Below are 18,527 nucleotides of genomic sequence, written 5' to 3'. Positions count from 1 at the left end.
TCTGTGTGACTTTTTAGACTAGGTCATAAAAGTGCTGAGACTTATTCTCCCCTCTTCCTCTCCTCTCTTCTCTCTCTTCTCTTCTCTCTTCTCTCCATGTCTCTCAGCTCCATACCTTTAAGGGAGACCTGCTGCCATATCAAGACATTCGAGCTGTCTGAAGGAGCCATCCAGCTGAAAGGAACTGAGGCCTTCTGCCCACAGCCATGTGAGTGGGCCATCTTGAAAGTCCATGCCCTAGTCCCAGTCAAGTCTTAACCTTTTGATTATAACCTTATGAAAGAGTCTGAGCCAGTACCACCCAGCTACACCATTCTTCTGAGTTACAAAAATGGTGAGATAAATATTTTTAAGTTATTAAATTTGGGGTAATTTTTTAAACAGTAATAGGTATTAAAATACATTAGTGGATACACAAATAGGTAACAATACTGCTTACTTAGATATCCTTTTTAATGTTTATTCAAGAAAATATGAAAATAAGTATATCCTGTTTTATGCAATTAATAGAACATTACATACATTGTTTAATGTCTTGATTTTTTTTCACTTAGTGTTGAAGAGCTTTCTATACTTAAGATCTTCATGCTTTGGGTTTTTTTTTTAAAGATTTATTTATGCATACAAGAACTGGAATACAGGCCAGAGGTGTGGAGGGTGAAAGAATTCACCAGAGACAGAGTGGGGAACAGAACAGGCAGACTGACTGAGATACACTGCTGAGGGGAGCAGTGGGTGAATCAGGAGAGTTCTGCCGGGCGATGTAGGTCACCTCCCTGACTGGGGATCGAACTAGGGCTGCAGTGGCTGCCGATAGGTTCATAGTGCTGAGTCTTAACCCCTTGTCCCACCAGAGAGGCCCTGAAGACACTTTAAATGCCCTTTGTAGTAAGTCAGTTTGGGACAGGTAGGTATCCGATAACACCAGGTTTGCATTTTGAAAAGCCCCCTGGACATACTGAGGAGGTATGTCGGAACTGATGAAAGCATAGACTCCGATCATGGAAGAAGGGACAGTTATATGAGCAGTGAATGGATTCAAGAGATACTTAGAAAGTGAAATGAACTCGACTCAAAGAAAGATTGACTCTGGAATGGATGAGGTATAAGGGAAAGAGATTTTCAGGGGTGATTGCCCACCTCTGGCATGTATGAGAGTGAAAGGGAGAGCCATTCCCTGAGATAAGGACCACTGAGCACCAATCAGGTTTGCATGAGTTTATCTCAATTGAGTTTTTAAGAACTCCAAGATGAGATGTTGTGTGGGAGTGGGATGCACAGGAACTTTCTGTTTTCATCTGAAAAAAATTGCAAAATACCTAGGCTAAGAACATACAGGAATTAAACTATGAATGTGTTCCTTTATAACCTCAGAGAGGAGGATCCTTTCTCACCCTGGCTCAAATTTGCCTGAGAATTTGTTTGGAAAAATTATAGATTCGCAAGGCAGTGTAAACTTAGTATGGAGAGGTCTTGTGTCCCTTCAATACAATATCCCCTGAGGGTAACATCTTATTCAACTATAGAGATACAATATCAAAATCAGGAAAAAGCATATGGTACAATCCACAAACATTATTCAGATTTCATGGGCTTTATATGCACTTGTGTGTGTGTGTGTGTGTGTGTGTGTGTGTTAGCCTATAACCCAGCAATTCTACACCTACTTTTATGCCAAGACAAAAGAAAACATGATTACACAAAAAATTTTTATATGAATGTTCATAACAGCATTATTCAAAACAATGAAATAATAAAAACAACTCAAATATCCATCAACTGGGGAATGTAGCATATTCATAATGAAATACTGTCAAGCAAAAAGTAATGAAGTACCAACACATGCTACAACATGCATAGACCCTGAAAATATGGCACATGGAAGAAGCCATCATAGAAGGCTAGATGTTGCACAATTCTACTATATTAAATGTCCCGAGTAAGCAAATCTATAAAAACAGAAAGTATGTTAGTGATTGCCTAGGGTTGCGGAGGGCTGGGGGAGAAGGGAAGCAACTGTTAGTGGATCCAGAGTTTCCTTTTGAAATGATAAGAATGTTCTCAAATTGGCTGTGGGGCCTCCCCTGGTGGCACAGGCGGTGAGTGCTGCGCTGTGAAGCTGTCTGCAGCCTCTGCAGTGCCTGTTCGATCCTGGCCCACAGGCGATGGTCCCACATGGTGTGGCAGACCTCTCCGGTCTCGCCTGCTGCTCCCCTCAGCAGTGTATTTCGTCAGTCTGCCTGTTCTGTTTCCCGCTCTGTCTCTGGTGAATCCTCTCACCCTCCTGCGCATCTGGCCTGTACCCCGGTTCTTGTATAAATAAGTAAATAAATCTTTTTTAAAAAATAAATTAATTACTTAAATAAAATTGGTTGTGGTGACAGCTCATGATTTTATGAATCTGCTAAAGATCACTGAATTATACACTTCAAAGGCGTGAAATGTGTGATATATAAATGACATTTTAATAAATTTGTTACTAACCCAAAAATTACCTGTCTTTGTATTAGGTTTGGCTAGGAACATTTCCCAGATATTACTGAGAAAAAGATATCTGGATTAAAAATATACATTTGTATTACGTGCTTAAAATGGTAGGTTCTATGATCTGAGCAAGGTTTGTTCATAGGGAGGTAATAAAAACAAACATATTTTCAGAATACTAAAACATTTTTTAACCAAAAAATCTGGATTAGGTTTGAAAATTTAAATAAATATAGAACAAAAAATATTTAGCTACCGGGCCTCCCCGGTGGCGCAGCGGTTGAGCGCTGGGTTGTGAAGCTGCCCGCGGCTTCTGCAGCGCCGGTTCGATCCCCGGCTGCTCCCCGGCCACCAGAGGAGGGTCCCACATGGCGCGCAGACCTCTCCTGCCGCCCGCTGCTCCCCTCAGCAGTGTACTTCGGTCCTTCTGCCTGCTCTGCTCCCCGCTCTGGCTCTGGTGAATTCTCTCACCCTCCCGTGCTTCTGACTGTACCCAGTGCATGTGTAAACAGAACAAACAGACAAATAAATAAATAAATAAATAAACATGCCTCTATTTAAAAAAAAAAAAAAAAAAAAAAATATTTAGCTACCTTCATGGAAGATTATAGTGAGAAAGCAAGCGCATCAAAGACATGTATAGACTAAATCAGCTACAGCAATCATTTGAGTTCTCTGTTTACATAGCCACCGAACACCTAAATTCTAGAATTCCATAGTTTTGGGAGTGCTCATGCGATCAAGCAATTCAGAATTCTTTACCATTCAGTGGTTTTTAGTATATTCAGTTATGCAACCATCACCACAGTCAATTTTAAGACATTTTCATCCTCCTCTTCCTGCCCCAAAGCATCTACCCACTAGCAGTCTTCTGCTTTGCCCCCAGCCACACTCCCCTAGCTCTAGGCCAGCACAAGTCTACATTTTTGTGCTGAAATTTGCCTATTTACCTATTCTAGGAGTATGTTGGTTCCTCTTTTTTGTGTTTTTTTTTTTTTATAGAGGCATGTTTTTATTTATTTGTTTGTTTGTTTTGTTTATACATGCACTGGGTACAGTCAGAAGCGCGGGAGGGTGAGAGAATTCACCAGAGCCAGGGCGGGGAGCAGAGCAGGCAGAAGGACCGAAGGACACTGCTGAGGGGAGCAGCGGGCGGCAGGAGAGGTCTGTGCGCCATGTGGGACCCTCCTCTGGTGGCCGGGGAGCAGGCGGGGATCGAGGCTGCGGGCAGCTTCGCAACCCAGCGCTCAACCGCTGCGCCACCGGGGAGGCCCTCTTTTTTGCTTCTCCTCACACAAACTTAATCCAGTTGTTCACTAACAACCATCATTGCTTACTCTGCCCCACTGAGAGTGCAAACATTCCCCTCTGCAATGCCTACTGTGCTTCCTAACGTCATTTCTACACTCTATGTCCACAGTGAGTGACTCTGCCGACTGTCCGCTGCCCACTTCCCTCACTGGGAATTTCCTAAGTAGCTTTCTGCTCTGCCCCCCTCTCCCCCCAGAAGTGGAGAGCGCACAGCTCTCTCTCTGTGGTCTCGCTCCCTCCCTCTCCTGCTGCTTTATTTGCCAAAGGGCAGAGGAAGTTTTCCAGGTGAGAACAGACTTCACAGTCCTCACCTACCTCTACCATCTTTAAAAGATGAAATTGTATCATCTTGCATTCATATAGTCTCTTTTCTGAAGTTCATGCCACTTGTCAGCACCTGATGACAATTTTACCAGTACCCTCCCGAGGCTACCTACAGCAGGTCTTCCCCATTTGTTCTAAATATGGCTCTGATTGGCTTACTGGGGGCCTAGATGCAAGTCTGGGAAGAGACATAGGAAAACCCCAAATCATCTAAGAGCATCCTGAATGGACAGTTGACCCTAAATTAACTAAGATTAAGTTTTCCAACAAAATTAGAATGAATGCTTTGGATTTCACTTATGTCTTTGCATAAATTTATCCTTCATAAACTGAGTTTGTATCCTATTTAATAAACCAGGCAGCTTTACTTAGTTATATAAGTTGAAATGTGTCTTGAAAAAAGTAAACTGATAACATGGAATTTTCATTATGTAAAAAGTAAGAAATGTGAGATTTGCGTCCTCCTGGCCACTCTTCTTTGGATCATGAGTCGGTTTGAGTCAAGGTTGGGTCAGTGGACAAATTCCGTGAAATACATCAGCATTTCTAAACATCCAATGACATTTCCAGGCAACAACTGAATCTCATCTAAAACTGCCATGATCTCTCAAGCTAACACTAGTATTCACAATAAAACAAAGTGTAGCTGATATTCTTTGCAGGGAAAAATCAAGTAAGTGTGTGATAATAAAAATTACTCACATTTTATTTATTTCATTTTTACTCCTGATAGAAAAATTATTTTACTAATTTATCAAGGAATATTTTTATATTCATTTTATATTTTTTATTAGGGCACGTTCCACATGCCCTAAGTTATTAAAATACAACAGAGTTGCTCTAGTCGAGACAGAGCAGGTGGATTGTTTTAAAAAATGGGAAGTTTGATTGCTTGCAGTCCTCCTGCATTCGTCCAATTAGCAGACATCTAATGCACCTGCTCTATTAGGCCCTGGACTCTATTGTATCTAAAGAGAGTTTAACCATGCTCACCCCCTCAAGAAATCTACAGTAAAGTAAGCCTCAAAACAACTCCCAGCAGACATAAAAGAAGACTTGACTAAATGATCCTGAATGGAAGACTCACTGTGATGAAGGGACTGGTTTCCTAAAGCTTAACTTAAAATTTAATCCAATTTCAAACTAAGTCCCAAAAATAAATTTGACTTCTACAAACTGACTCTAAAGTTCATCTGGAAAAGATGAAAATTTTGGAAAAAGAAGAGTAAGGAGTATTTCCCTTGCAGGTAATAGGTATACAGAATAGTTGTAATTGTTAAAACAGAAACAACAAGTAAATGATGAAGGATAAACTTTAAAAAATGGATCCAAGTAGTTATAAGAAGTTGGAACAGTATAATTTTGTCTTTCCAATCATTTCAATGTGAAATTATTTAATAAATAAAGTTGGAGCAACTAGCTAACCATTTGCAAAAAGTAAAATTGAGATTCCTAGCTCATATTTAAAATCCAAACAAATTAAGTTTTAAATGTTAAGAAACAAAACTATGAAAGAACTGGAAGAAAATGTAGGTGCATATTTTTATAATCATGGCATGGGAAACCCTAAATGCAACACCAAAAGGCACAGCCTTAAAGACTATTCAGTTTTATTAGGTACTGTGAAATTTCTGTAGTGATTATTACAACTACATTTGTATCAATAGTGTGCAGAGATCCAGATGTCTAAAGTCTTGTCAACAAGCAGTATTGTCAGTTTTAAATGATTTACATAATTTAATAGTTGTGAGGTATCTCATTGAGACTTTAATTTGCATGTCCCTGATGACTGATGATTTTGAACATTTTCTCTGCTTAAAAATATGCATTCATTTTTAACCCAGCAATTTTACTACTAGGATTTTATCTTGAAGAAATATATTTACAAATTGGAACTATCCCATAATTGTATTTTGATGAAATATACTCTTGGTGCACTTACACTATGAAATATTGTTACTGAGTGATAAGCATCATCACTATCTGGTGGTTAACACTAGATAATAGAATGACAGGTGAAATTTTAATATATTCTTAACTGATATTTTTCTGAATTTTTAGCAATGAGTATTATTGTTTTTATATTTGGAAGAAATGACAAAAATGATTCTATTTTATTTTGCAATGCACAGAAATAAAAAATAATTAATTCCAAATAACCTGACAGAATACCCATAACTAAAGCATGTGTGATGTTCATTGAAGCAAACAAACTTTACATTTAAAACACAAACGGGACCTCCCCGGCTGCACAAGGCGGTAAGCACAGCACTGTGAAACTATCTGCAGCCTCTGCAGCACGCGTTTGATCAGGCCAGCCAGGGAGCTACCCACATGGCACAGCAGACCTCTCCTGTCTTGCCTGCTGCTCCCCTCAGCAGTGTGTTTCAGTAGATCTGCCTGTTCTGTTCCCCACTCTGTCTCTAGTGAATCCTCTCACTCCTGCACCTCTGACCTACACCCCAGTTCTTGCATGCATAAATAAATAAAAAAATAATAAAACACAAACAGTAAAAAGAAGGGAAGGAGGGAAAGCAGGTGGCTAAACCAGGACAGAGGTGTAGTGAAGGCCAGACCTGGACTTTCAGGGTGAGCTTTTTTTTTTTTTTATAGAGGCATGTTTTATTTATTTATTTGTTTGTTTGTTTGTTTGTTTTGTTTATACATGCACTGGGTAGTCAGAACCGAGGGATGGTGAGAGAATTCACCAGAGCCAGAGCGGGGAGCAGAGCAGGCAGAAGGACCAAAGTACACTGCTGAGGGGAGCAGCGGGCGGCAGGAGAGGTCTGCGCGCCATGTGGGACCCTCCTCTGGAGGCCGGGAGCAGCTGGGGATCGAACCGGCGCCGCAGAGGCTGCGGGCAGCTTCGCAACCTAGCGCTCAACCGCTGCGCCACCGGGGAGGCCCTGGGTGAGCTTAATGTATTATATACACATGTTGATTTTTAGCTGATGCACTCCTGACACTTACATAATCTATAATATAAAGCTATTTCAATTTTTAAAATACAAAAGATGTACTTGGTACATCTATAGCTCTAAATACTATTGCATCCTTTAAAAGAATCAGTGCTTCTCGGAGGAATGGCTGAATCCAGGGCTGGGGCAGGGAAAACACAAGATGAGCCAGGAACACAGGAACATCTTGATGTATCAGAAAATGAGGAAGTACAAAAAACAACAAAAGAGATAGGGACATGTTGAAAGGATACGGGAGCCGTTTGGAGGCATGTCTGGGATGATTTTTTTAACCAAAAATAAATGAGGATAGTAAAGAATTATAACTCATTGAATAAAATGGAACTCCATGTGTTCTTGCTGATAATAGATAAATAATAAGTGGGACTAGGAAGGGAGGGCTGTTCCTTACAGAGAATACAGATTGATGTGTGCAGGGACAAATGGAGTTTTAAAATCGTCATTTTGCAATCATCTTAGTAAAGAATGGTTTGAGCAAGAAATAGCAATGATTGCTAAATCTAAGGAGGAAAAGTTAGATACAAAACAGGGTATTTACTTAATCCTAAAGGGGCTCTCCACAAATTGCTTGTTGGTTGCAGGGAAAAATATTAACTACACGATGGAGAAACCAGACAACTGAGTCAGTTTGTTAAAATTAACCAACAGGGGGCAAAGCAACATGGTTGCTTCCAGATATGGTCCCCTGAGAAGAACACATCACTTTTATGCTAGTCTGGCAGGGAACTGACCCGGAACCTGAGCCAACCCCCTAACTGAAGAATGTTCTGTAAAATAACCCGCTAATAGCTGTTAAATGTATCAGTGTCATGAAAAACAGAAAGAAATACTGACGATCTGTTCCAAATGAAGGAGATCTGACAATTGAATGCATCGTGTGATCCTTGAAACTTGTCCTGGAGCAGGAAAGTGCTATAAAGAATTTTGTTGGTATAACTGACTAAACTGGAACATGGGCTGTAGATAAAAGTATATATCAAGGTTAAATTTCCAGATTTGATAACTGTGTTGTGGATACATAAGAAAACATACTTGTTCTCAGGAACCACATCCTGAAATAGTAAGGGTATAATAAAGTCCTGATCTATATAAGCTGAAAATCTCAGAAAGAGAAATTATAGGAGACAACAAAGAGAATCATCAAATAATGTGATAAGATATTACCAAAAAATTGGTTACTATCTGGATAAAGGCAGTATGAGAGTTCTCTGATAATTTTGCAAGTTCACTTGGAAGTTATTCCAAATAAAAGGTTAAAAAATACACAGTCGTAGTCATGACGTGGTATGAGTCATTTTATCATACACTTAATTGAGATACAAGGAAATAACTTACCTGGAGTAAAGGGAGAAGGAGAGGTGTAATTTTGGAGCATGATGGAATATCCATCAGCTCTCTTGCTTCATAGAAGACAGGAAGGGGAACCCCGGGATGAAGTGGGACCCAGAGATGGAAGATGTAAAGCTGCCCTGTTTATCTCCAGCTCCTGTCACGCTCCTGTCTTCTCCCCTGAGGAAACGTGATAACGCGCTGATTGCGGTGGTAAGATCACAGCCATCAAGTCCCATCAGCCCACAGAGTGAGCGCCCCCTCTCACCTTTCTAAATCTTAATTCCAAACCAAGGTATTGCTTGGAGACCGAAATTGTAGTTCAGGTTACAATGGTCCTTAGAGGACCATCGTAAAAATAAATAAAACTTAGAGGTTTACTTTTCTATTGTAAACAAAAAACTTCTGTATGTTGGAAGTTAGACAATTTGAAAGATGTCTGCCAGTCAACAGATGAGCAGACCATTAATGAAAAGTACCTTTTCTCGTAAGGAACAAGGGGGGATATCTGTAGTCTGTGGTTCCCCATTACTCTTGGGAGATATAGTCCAAGACCCCAGTGAATTTGGGTCGTACCAAACCCTATGGATACCCTGTTTTTCTCTATATGTGCATACTTGTGATAAAATTTAATGTATAAATTAGGCACAGTAAGTGATGAATAAACGATAAAATAGAACAATTAGAATAACGGAATAGACTAATTTAATTAGAAGAATATATGTGCATGTGGCATTTCTCTCTCTCTCAAAATGTCTTATTGTAAGTCATATTTTCAGACCATGGAAGGGAAACCTCGTGAAGTGAAACTGTGAATCAGGAAGGATTACTACAATAGGAACGGGCATCGTCACCCATGGGGAGTTTTAAGAATAGAAATGTCTCAAAATGGAGGTGTCGCTCTGACACAGCTGTGAAGAATCTGCCTTTGCTGCCATGATGGATAGAACAGATTCAATTGTGGAAGATCCACCTGGCACAGATTTATTTCTATTTAGCTTTGCCCTTTCAAACCTCCAACTAGTCTGAGTTTTTTGTAAAAAGCACACCTATTCATTTCCCTTCTCCGCACCACCCTCCCACCCTAAGTGGGACAAATAACTGAATAAAAATAGAACTGGGGTCTCCCTGGTGGCCCAGAGGGTTAAACACAGCATTATGAAGCCATACGAAGCCTCTGCAGCATGAGTTCGATCCCTGGCCAGCCAGGGAGCAACCCACATGGCGCAGCAGACCTCTCCTGCTTAGCCTGCTGCTCAATCTACCTGTTCTGTTCCCCACTCTGTCTCTGGTGAATCCTCTCAGCTCCCGCACCTCTGGCCTGTACCCCAGCTCTTGTATGCATAAATAAATAAATTGTTAAAAAAATAGAACTGGTAGGTCAGACCAAAAGGCTAGTAATAGCTTTGAATTTAGACTTGGCCAAAGCTGTCATTCTTCCCAGGGGGTAATGGTCTTTGGAAGAGACATTAGATTGTAAGGCCATAAGGCACATAAATAGAATGAAGCCGGTGTATCTGCCAGGGGAAAAGACTAATGCTTTACAGGGCACAGCAGTCACCCCAGGATGGGCCTCTGCAGTGGGAGAAGATGGATGATTTTAGTTGCAACATTTTGTGTTTACGTTTTGAAAGACTTTCTTTCATTCTGGTATTAACTTTGCCCAAGGAACTAAAAATAGGAGAGGTATCAAGAAAGGTAAACAGACTCCCAGTTCATCTTATTAAGAAACTCTTTAGGAAAAAGCAAAATTGCTTTCCAATGCTCATCTGAAATTCTAGGTCTTAGTTAGCCTCAGCCTCCACAGATTAAATTTCTTGTTGCTGGAGTTTTCTGTTTCCTTGGTGAGTAGCTATTCTAGACTTTCCTTGGCAGAAGTCATTAAAGAAACAGTTCTTAAAGGCATAGGAAAAAGTATGTCAAAGAGTATGTGAGTGTCACATCACTGGGAAAATGGGACATGAACTGCGTTAGTCATCTGTTCAATGTAAGACAGAGACTTTCAGCACACAGACATTTGTGCAAGGGGATGTGTCGTACTGAGGGAGTAGTGAACATTTAGGAGTAAGTTAAATGTCCACCCTTACAAAACTGAGTAGTCAACTGTTTGCCAGTACTGTGAAAACCTCTGTAGCCATTAAAAAGAATGCAGTAGAGGGGCCTCCCCAGTGGCCTAGGGGTTAAATCTCATCTCTAGCCTGAGTTCGTTCCCTGGCCAAAGAACTACTCACATGGCGCAGCTGACCTCTCCTGTCTCACCCGCTGCTCCCCTCAGCAGTGTATTTTCAGTCAGTCAGCCTGTTGTGTTCCCTACTCTGTCTCTGGTGAATCCTCTCACCCCCCGCACCTCTGGCCTGTACCCCATTTCTTCTATGCAAAAAGATTAAAAGTAAATAAAAAGAATGCTGTAGAGATACAGGTACTGATGTGAGTTCCAAGACATATTGTGATGTGGAAAAAGCAACTTCAGAATATACACAGCAAAACCCTTTTGCAGTCAAAGTCTGTATGATAGAGATGTATGAGCTGCAGGAAAATGCACATACGAGGGCGGCCACCACACCAGGCACCACTGTGAGGGAGGGATGGGTAGATAAGGGTAGGGGTAAAAGGTAACCTTTCTATTTTCTCTCTGGAATTCTTGTTTAAATCTGTTCTTAGGGGGCCTCCCCGGTGGCGCAGTGGTTGAACGCTGGGTTGCGAAGCTGCCCGCAGCCTCTGCGGCGCCGGTTCGATCCCTGGCTGCTCCCCGGCCACCAGAGGAGGGTCCCACATGGCGCGCAGACCTCTCCTGCCGCCCGCTGCTCCCCTCAGCAGTGTCCTTCGGTCCTTCTGCCTGCTCTGCTCCCTGCTCTGGCTCTGGTGAATTCTCTCACCCTCCCACGCTTCTGACTGTACCTGGTGCTTGTATAAACAAAACAAACAAACAAACAAATAAATAAAACATGCCTTTATAATAAATAAATAAATAAATAAATAAATAAATCTGTTCTTGGGGCCTCCCTGGTGGCACAAGACGTTAAGTCTCAGCACTATGAAGCTATCCGCAGCCACTGCAGCATGAGTTCGATCCCTCGGCAGGGAGCTACCCACATGGCACAGCAGACCTCTTGTGTCTCACCCGCTGCTCCCCTTGGCAGTGTATTTCAGTCAGTCTGCCTGTTCTGCTCCCCACTCTGTCTCTGGTGAATCCCCTCACCCCTCTCCACATCTCTGTGGCCTACACCCCAGTTCTTCTATGAAAGAATAAAATTAATTAATTAAATTTAAAAGAAGAAGAGGGCCTTCCCGGTGGCGCAGCGGTTGAGCGCTGGGTTGCGAAGCTGCCTGCAGCCTCTGCAGCGCCAGTTCGATCCCTGGCTGCTCCCCGGCCACCGGAGGAGGGTCCCACATGGCGCGCAGACCTCTCCTGCCGCCCGCTGCTCCCCTCAGCAGTGTACTTGGGTCCTTCTGCCTGCTCTGCTCCCCGCTCTGGCTCTGGTGAATTCTCTCACCCTCCCGCGCTTCTGACTGTACCCAGTGCTTGTATAAATAAATAAATAAAATTAAAATAAAATTAAAAAAAAAAAGAAGAATGCTGGGACTATGAACTGAAGTCAGTGACTTACAGAGGCACATTTTCTCTCACTTGGACAAGAGAAACCTGGTCTGGAAAGAAAGTAAGAGGGAAAGACACAGACATAGTGAGAAAGCCTGTGAGGTGGAGAGAGAATACTGGCAGCATTTGCATTTCTAGTATCAGGAACTGCTGAAGCCCAGATGTTTTCTTGTCACTGAGTTTGTGAGATGGAACAGGATCTCTCAGGTTAAGTCATATTTGAGTTGGGTTTCTGTACCTTGAAACCAATGCAGGGAAAAACCTAACTAATTCACAAGCTCACTATAGAGCTGAATGTCAAAAATGCTTTCAATGTAAAAAAGAAATTAAAAAATGACCAATAATTTTACCACTTTGAGATAACTTCTCCAAACACTTTGGAATATTTCTCCTGCCACTTTTCTATGCATTTTACATATATGAAATAAGAATTCTGACACGATTTTTAAATGTATGTGTTTTTCACATAAAGACTAACTTATGGCCATTGTGTGTTAATTAATATATTCTTCAAAAATAGTTTCTATGACAGTGCATGTTCATGAGATTATAATCATGTCTCCACATGGCATAAGAGCAAAAAATCATTCAGTTTGATTTGTTTCTCAAAACAAAATCTACGATGCAATGAATAGGAAAGAAGAAAGCTGGTTAGCCTAAAAGGATGATTTACTGATTATTGCTACATGGAGCAAGAATAAAGTCTTTGTGTAAAGTAATTTCCTTGGAAAGTTGTTCATTGGCAAAATCCACTATTTCTTTCCCCTTCATCATTTACTGAAAGACAGGGAAATAGTTCTAGGAAAGAAAACCCAGTCAACAAGTACTGAACACTCACAATTCAACAAACATGCATCCACCTCAAATAGACTTTCTTATGAGTTCTACTCTCCTAAAAAAATTTTAGAGGACAGGGGCCTCCCCGGTGGCACAAGGGGTTAAGTCTCAGCATTATGACGCCACTGCAGCACGAGTTCGATCCCCAGCCAGCCAGGGAGCTACCCACATGGCTCAGTAGACCTCTCCTGTCTCGCCCACTGCTTCCCTCAGCAGTGTATTTCAGTAGATCTGCCTGTTCTGTTCCCCACTCTGTCTCTGGTGAATCCTCTCTCCCCTCGCCCCACACCTCTGGCCTGTACCCCAGCTCTTGTATGCATAAATAAAATAAATCTTTAAAAAAGATTTAAGAGGACAATTCACTAGTTGATGATAGAGATGGTGTACAAAGCACCTCTAGTGCTTCTTCATCTTGCTTAACTGAAACTGTATGTCTGTTAATTACTAACTCATCAATTCCCCCTCCCCAAGCACCATTTTACTCTTTGACTCCACTGAATTTGACTATATTAGATACAGAAGAGGGATCAAGCAGAGTTTGTCTTACCGTGACCTGTTTATTTAGCAAAATGTCCACAGGTTTCTCCCATGGTGTTGTATATTACAGAAGTTCCTTCTTTTTAATTTTTTTAAATTTTTTTTTATAGAGGCATGTTTTATTTGTTTGTTTGTTTGTTTGTTTATACAAGCACTGGGTACAGTCAGAAGCGCGGGAGGATGGGAGAATTCACCAGAGCCAGAGTGGGGAGCAGAGCAGGCAGAAGGACCAAAGTACACTGCTGAGGGGAGCAGCGGGCGGCCGGGGATCGAACTGGTGCCGCAGAGGCCACGGGCAGCTTCACAACCCAGCGCTCAACCGCTGCGCCACCGGGGAGGCCCAGAAGTTCCTTCTTTTTAAAGGGTGATGAGTATTCCACTATATGCCTATATCACTTTTCTTTATCCATTTATCTGTCATTGGACATTAGGGTTGTTTGCATCTGTTGGCTGTTTTAGATAGTGCTTCAATGAACACAGGGATACGAATATCTTTGCAGAGCCGGTTTCAATTCTATTGGATAAATATCCAGAAGTAGGATTGCTGGGCCATGTGGTGTTATACTTTTATTTTTGTGAGGAAGCCCTACAATGTTTTCCAGAGAAGCTGTGCCATTTTTTCACTCTCACCAGCAGTGTTCAAGGGTTCTGATTTTACAACATGGTCTCCAACACTTGTCTCTCTCTTTTTTTTTTATAATAGTCATCCTGACAGGTATGAAGTGACATATTGTAATTTTGATTAGTATTTCCCTGATGACTAGTTACCTCAAGCAACTTGTCAGGTACCTTTTGTATATGAACATACCACATACATACATGTATATGACATATACCATATGTCTGTATGTCTTTTTTTGCAAAATATTCAAATTCTTGACCCATATTTTAGTTGGGTTATTAATTTTTTTGCTATTTCATTGTCATCAACTATTCCTTAAATATACTCAAATCTTTATATGTAATAGCTAGTGAACAAATGGATATTTCAAACCTGCCTTTATACTGACTATAAGAGAAAAGATGATCCCAACATAATCCTAGTTTAGGTGTCAGGATAGATGATTTATAATAAAACTAGCAGTATGCTAATATTAAAGTGAAGATGTAGAATCAAAGCCAAGTCAAGGTTTGATTAAATTGCTTTTAACATGGGAGTCGCTTTACATGCCTGCAAAGGCATAGCTTCTGTCCTGGGTCCTTTCCCAGGACAAGCCTCTTCTAATCATTACTGTGATCCTGTGAAGGCGGGAGGACCCAGATCATGGCTAAGGATTTGTATCTTCATTCAAGGGCAAGAAGAGGGCCTTAAAGAATGATCTGTAAGTAGGTGACCTGACGTGATTTGCAATATCAAAAGATTCTAGCTGCACAGTGGGGATCAGATTGGAAACAAGTGAAAAGATGAAAAGATTGAGGCATGTAGGGACAGACCAGCTGTACTGGTTAAGAGCAGGGTGGTGACCGTGGAGGTAGAAGGACAAGTAGCAGGCAGCTGCCATGAGCCTCGCAAGGTTCTTAGAGTCAGGCAGTACAGGGAACAAGACACCCCCAGATTTCTAGTTTGGCCAACTGCATCGATGGTACATTTTATCCAGACAGAATTCTGAATAAGAAGCAAGTTTGGAGACAATAAAGTAAGATGCATTTTGGATGCACTGAGTTTGTAGTGCTTTGTAGATGTTCTAATTAGCACAGGAAATAAGGATGCAGAGGTCATCACAAGGTCATGAAAGCCACGGGGATGAACGACATGACCCAAGATTAAGAGTAAGAATGGTGAAGAGTAAGAGACTTGAAAAGGGTACAAGAAAGACCGAGAGGGAGAAACCAGAGAGATGAAAGAAATCTAGGGTAGCATGATACCAGAGAGACCAAGTGAAGACACTCTCAAAAGGAGAAAATGGCCCCCCGAGCTGACTTCAGAGGGAGGGATTGGCCCAATCCCTTCACCACCACACCACTCAGACTCTGATGGGGACTAGTGGCACAGTTCATGTAGAAAGATACAGAAATGTGACATTCCAGGTAAGGCCTAGCAGATATTGGCTGTCACATTCCCAGGGTCTATTCTCGCCTTCTTCCTGGCTTGGTGCGTTCAGTCCTAACTGATAGACAAGGTGAGAACTGAAAAACTTCATTTGGGTTTGGTGGCATGAAACTGGTAACACATCCAGAACTGTGGGATGGACCGAGGAGTGAGTGTGAGGTGGGACAGTGAAAACCTGAAGAAGAGAACTCTTTCAGGACGTCTGGCTGGCTGATGGTGGGCAGAGCTGCGTGGGGGGCAGCTCAGCTTGAGGGGGGAGATAGGATCAAGACACATTTTATTGTTTTTGAGACAAGTTAAACCGGAACTCACTGAAACACTGCTTCATTAGGTACTGAAGAACCAGCAGCTTAGAGAAAACAAAGGTTCCCAAGAAGATAAAGTTGATGGCAGGAGGGCCCAGATACAGGGATCCATATGGAGAGAAGACCAAGTCGTCTAACCTAATGGGAGGGATGGCAAGAAAAATGGCAGATAAGGCCTCCCTGGTGGCGCAGGCAGTTGAGCGCAGCACTGTGAAGTTGTCCACAGCCTCTGCAGTGCCGATTCGATCCCCGCTGGCCTCAGAGCAACCCACATGGCGAGCAGACCTCTCCTGTCTCTCCCGCTGCTCCCCTCAGCAGTGTATTTCAGTGGATTTGCCTGTTCTGCTCCCCACCCTGTCTCTGGTAAGTCCTCTCATACCCACCCCCGCACCTCTGGCTTACACCCCAGCTCTTCTGTACATAAATAAATCTTTTTTAAAAAAGTAAAGATGCCTGTGAATCTCCAGACATGGTTCTATTCACAAATACCAAAGTCAATCTTCTAAAACAATATAACAAATCTGAGATGCAATCATTTAAATTCATCTCTTCCTGAATTAGCTTCATCGAAATATTTACTGGGTCAAAATTAGACAGTGGGTCACAGTGCCTGTGCATATTACTTCTATGCTCTACAGGATGTCTCTTGTTAAGATGGGCCTCAAAGGTCAGCAGCCCAAATGGAAAGGGAGGCCTCAAAGAGAAACTTGCAGCTGTAGGGCAGCTTCCTTCCACCCAGCCTGTTCCCGCTGAGCCACAAATACCCTCAACCACCTGGTCTAAGTAGGGCAGTACCCAAAAGAGGGAGTCATGGCTTTTGCTGTAATTTATGGGTCTAAGTGGCCCTTTGTCGTAACAACTTTTGGTTCCTCTCTGCCTGGGTCCATCCAGGATAAGTCCTCCTTGTGCCTGCAACACACTGGTCCCTTTTTTGTCAGGAATGTGCTATGATATTGCCAAGAAAACCAACATGTTTTGAATGTGCTCACTCACACAGCAGAACTATACATCATACTGGTTATGCAAAGGCAGGAAGTGTGTATGTTAGGTTATGCTTTTCTTATCACCTACTATAGACAGAGGCTGTTTAATTTCTTGGCTTTGAACTTATTTTTTTTTCAAATCACAATACTGTTATTTCTTGAATTGTTGGTGTCCTTTCCTAGTGCTTTCTAGCTAGGAGGATTTGGGTGCCAGGGCTGCATATTTTTAAGATTTATTTTATTTTTATGCATATAAGAGTTGGGGTACAGACCACAGGTGCGGGGGGTGGGAGGAGGTGTGAGAGGATGCATCAGAGACAGAGTGGGGAACAGAACAGGCAGACTGACTGAAATACACTGCTGAGGGGAGCAGCGGGCGAGTCAGGAGAGGTCTGCTGCGCCATGTGGGTTGCTCCCTGGCCAGGGATCGAACTCGTGCTGCAGTGGCTGCTGTTAGCTTCGCAGGTTGCGTCTTAACCCCTTGCTTCACCAGGGAGGCCCAGGGCTGCATATTTTTAAGAATGTTAGCATGCCTTAAAGTATTGGTAGAGATTCTTGAACTTGGATGACAAACATATATGTAACACACACATTTTAATTGTGGCTAACGTTTATTGAGCATTTACTATATGGTAGCTACTTCAAAGAAACTCATCTTTAACCCTCTAACACTCCAGTGAGGTGCGTTCTATGAATGTCACCATTTATAGATTTTACCAGAACAGAAGATGCTAACTCCCTCGTCCAAGCACAGTTTGTCTCTGGCAAAGCAGAGGGTTCACACAAATGTTCTTGTTCCAGAGAGCCCAATCCCTTCACTACCACACCACTCAGACTCTGACGGGGGTTAGTGGCAGAGTTCATGTAGAAAGATACAGAAATGTGACATTCTGTTAGAAAATTTGAGAATCTGGTAGTTTGATAAAGACAGGGTTTCTCTTCTCCATAAAAGACTGATCTACTCCCCAACATTTTTTCTAGTTCATAATTAATTCTTGAAAGATTAAAAATAATTTTCATCCACTATGAAAAGTTTCAAATTAGCAAAGTTTAAGGAATCTCGTGTGAACACCTCTACTCTCCCATACCATGCTCTGGCACTTTGTTATACTTACTTTATCACATATCTGGCCATGTCCATCCTTCTATCCATCCATCTTACTGGTGGTGCCATTCAAAGTTGACTGTGAACAACAATAATTTGGTAGGATTATCATCAACTAGAGGTCAAAATTGGCCTAGCTTTTTTTTAGTGTAAAAATTTGAACAGTGAAATACATAAATTTCAAACACACATTCACTGCTTTGGCATATACCTACTTATTTTAAACCCTTAACATAGAGTACTATCATCACTCCAGAACATTCTCTGATGTCCCTTTCTCAGTCCATCCTTGCACACAGGCCAGGCAATCTCAGCTGATTGTTTTCTACCTGACAGGCAGGCTACTTCAGTGGCTTCCAAGCTGAGGCCCTCAGGGTCACTCAGGGTCAGACTGGGATAAAATGTGGCCCATCTGCATTCCTTCCCACTCAGGAATGGTGTACACTGCACCCTTACCTGGCCCCAACTTCTGTGACGATTTGAAAAGCCTTCTGTTCAGGATTTTTCTCCATTCAGGATTAAAAAATAAAAGCCACAAAGCTTGCTACAGAAGTAATGTTCAAATCTAAATTTATTTATTTATTTATTTTTTTAAACATTTATTTTTTTTATTTATTTATTTATTTTTTTTTATAGAGGCATGCTTTATTTATTTGTTTGCTGGTTTGTTTGTTTGTTTTGTTTAT

The sequence above is a fragment of the Talpa occidentalis genome, unplaced genomic scaffold (assembly GCF_014898055.3).
Source record: "Talpa occidentalis isolate TD23 unplaced genomic scaffold, MPIMG_talOcc4v2.1 talOcc4.6, whole genome shotgun sequence".
NCBI classification, from domain to species: Eukaryota; Metazoa; Chordata; class Mammalia; order Eulipotyphla; family Talpidae; genus Talpa; species Talpa occidentalis.
Note: the sequence above shows the minus strand (reverse complement) of the source record.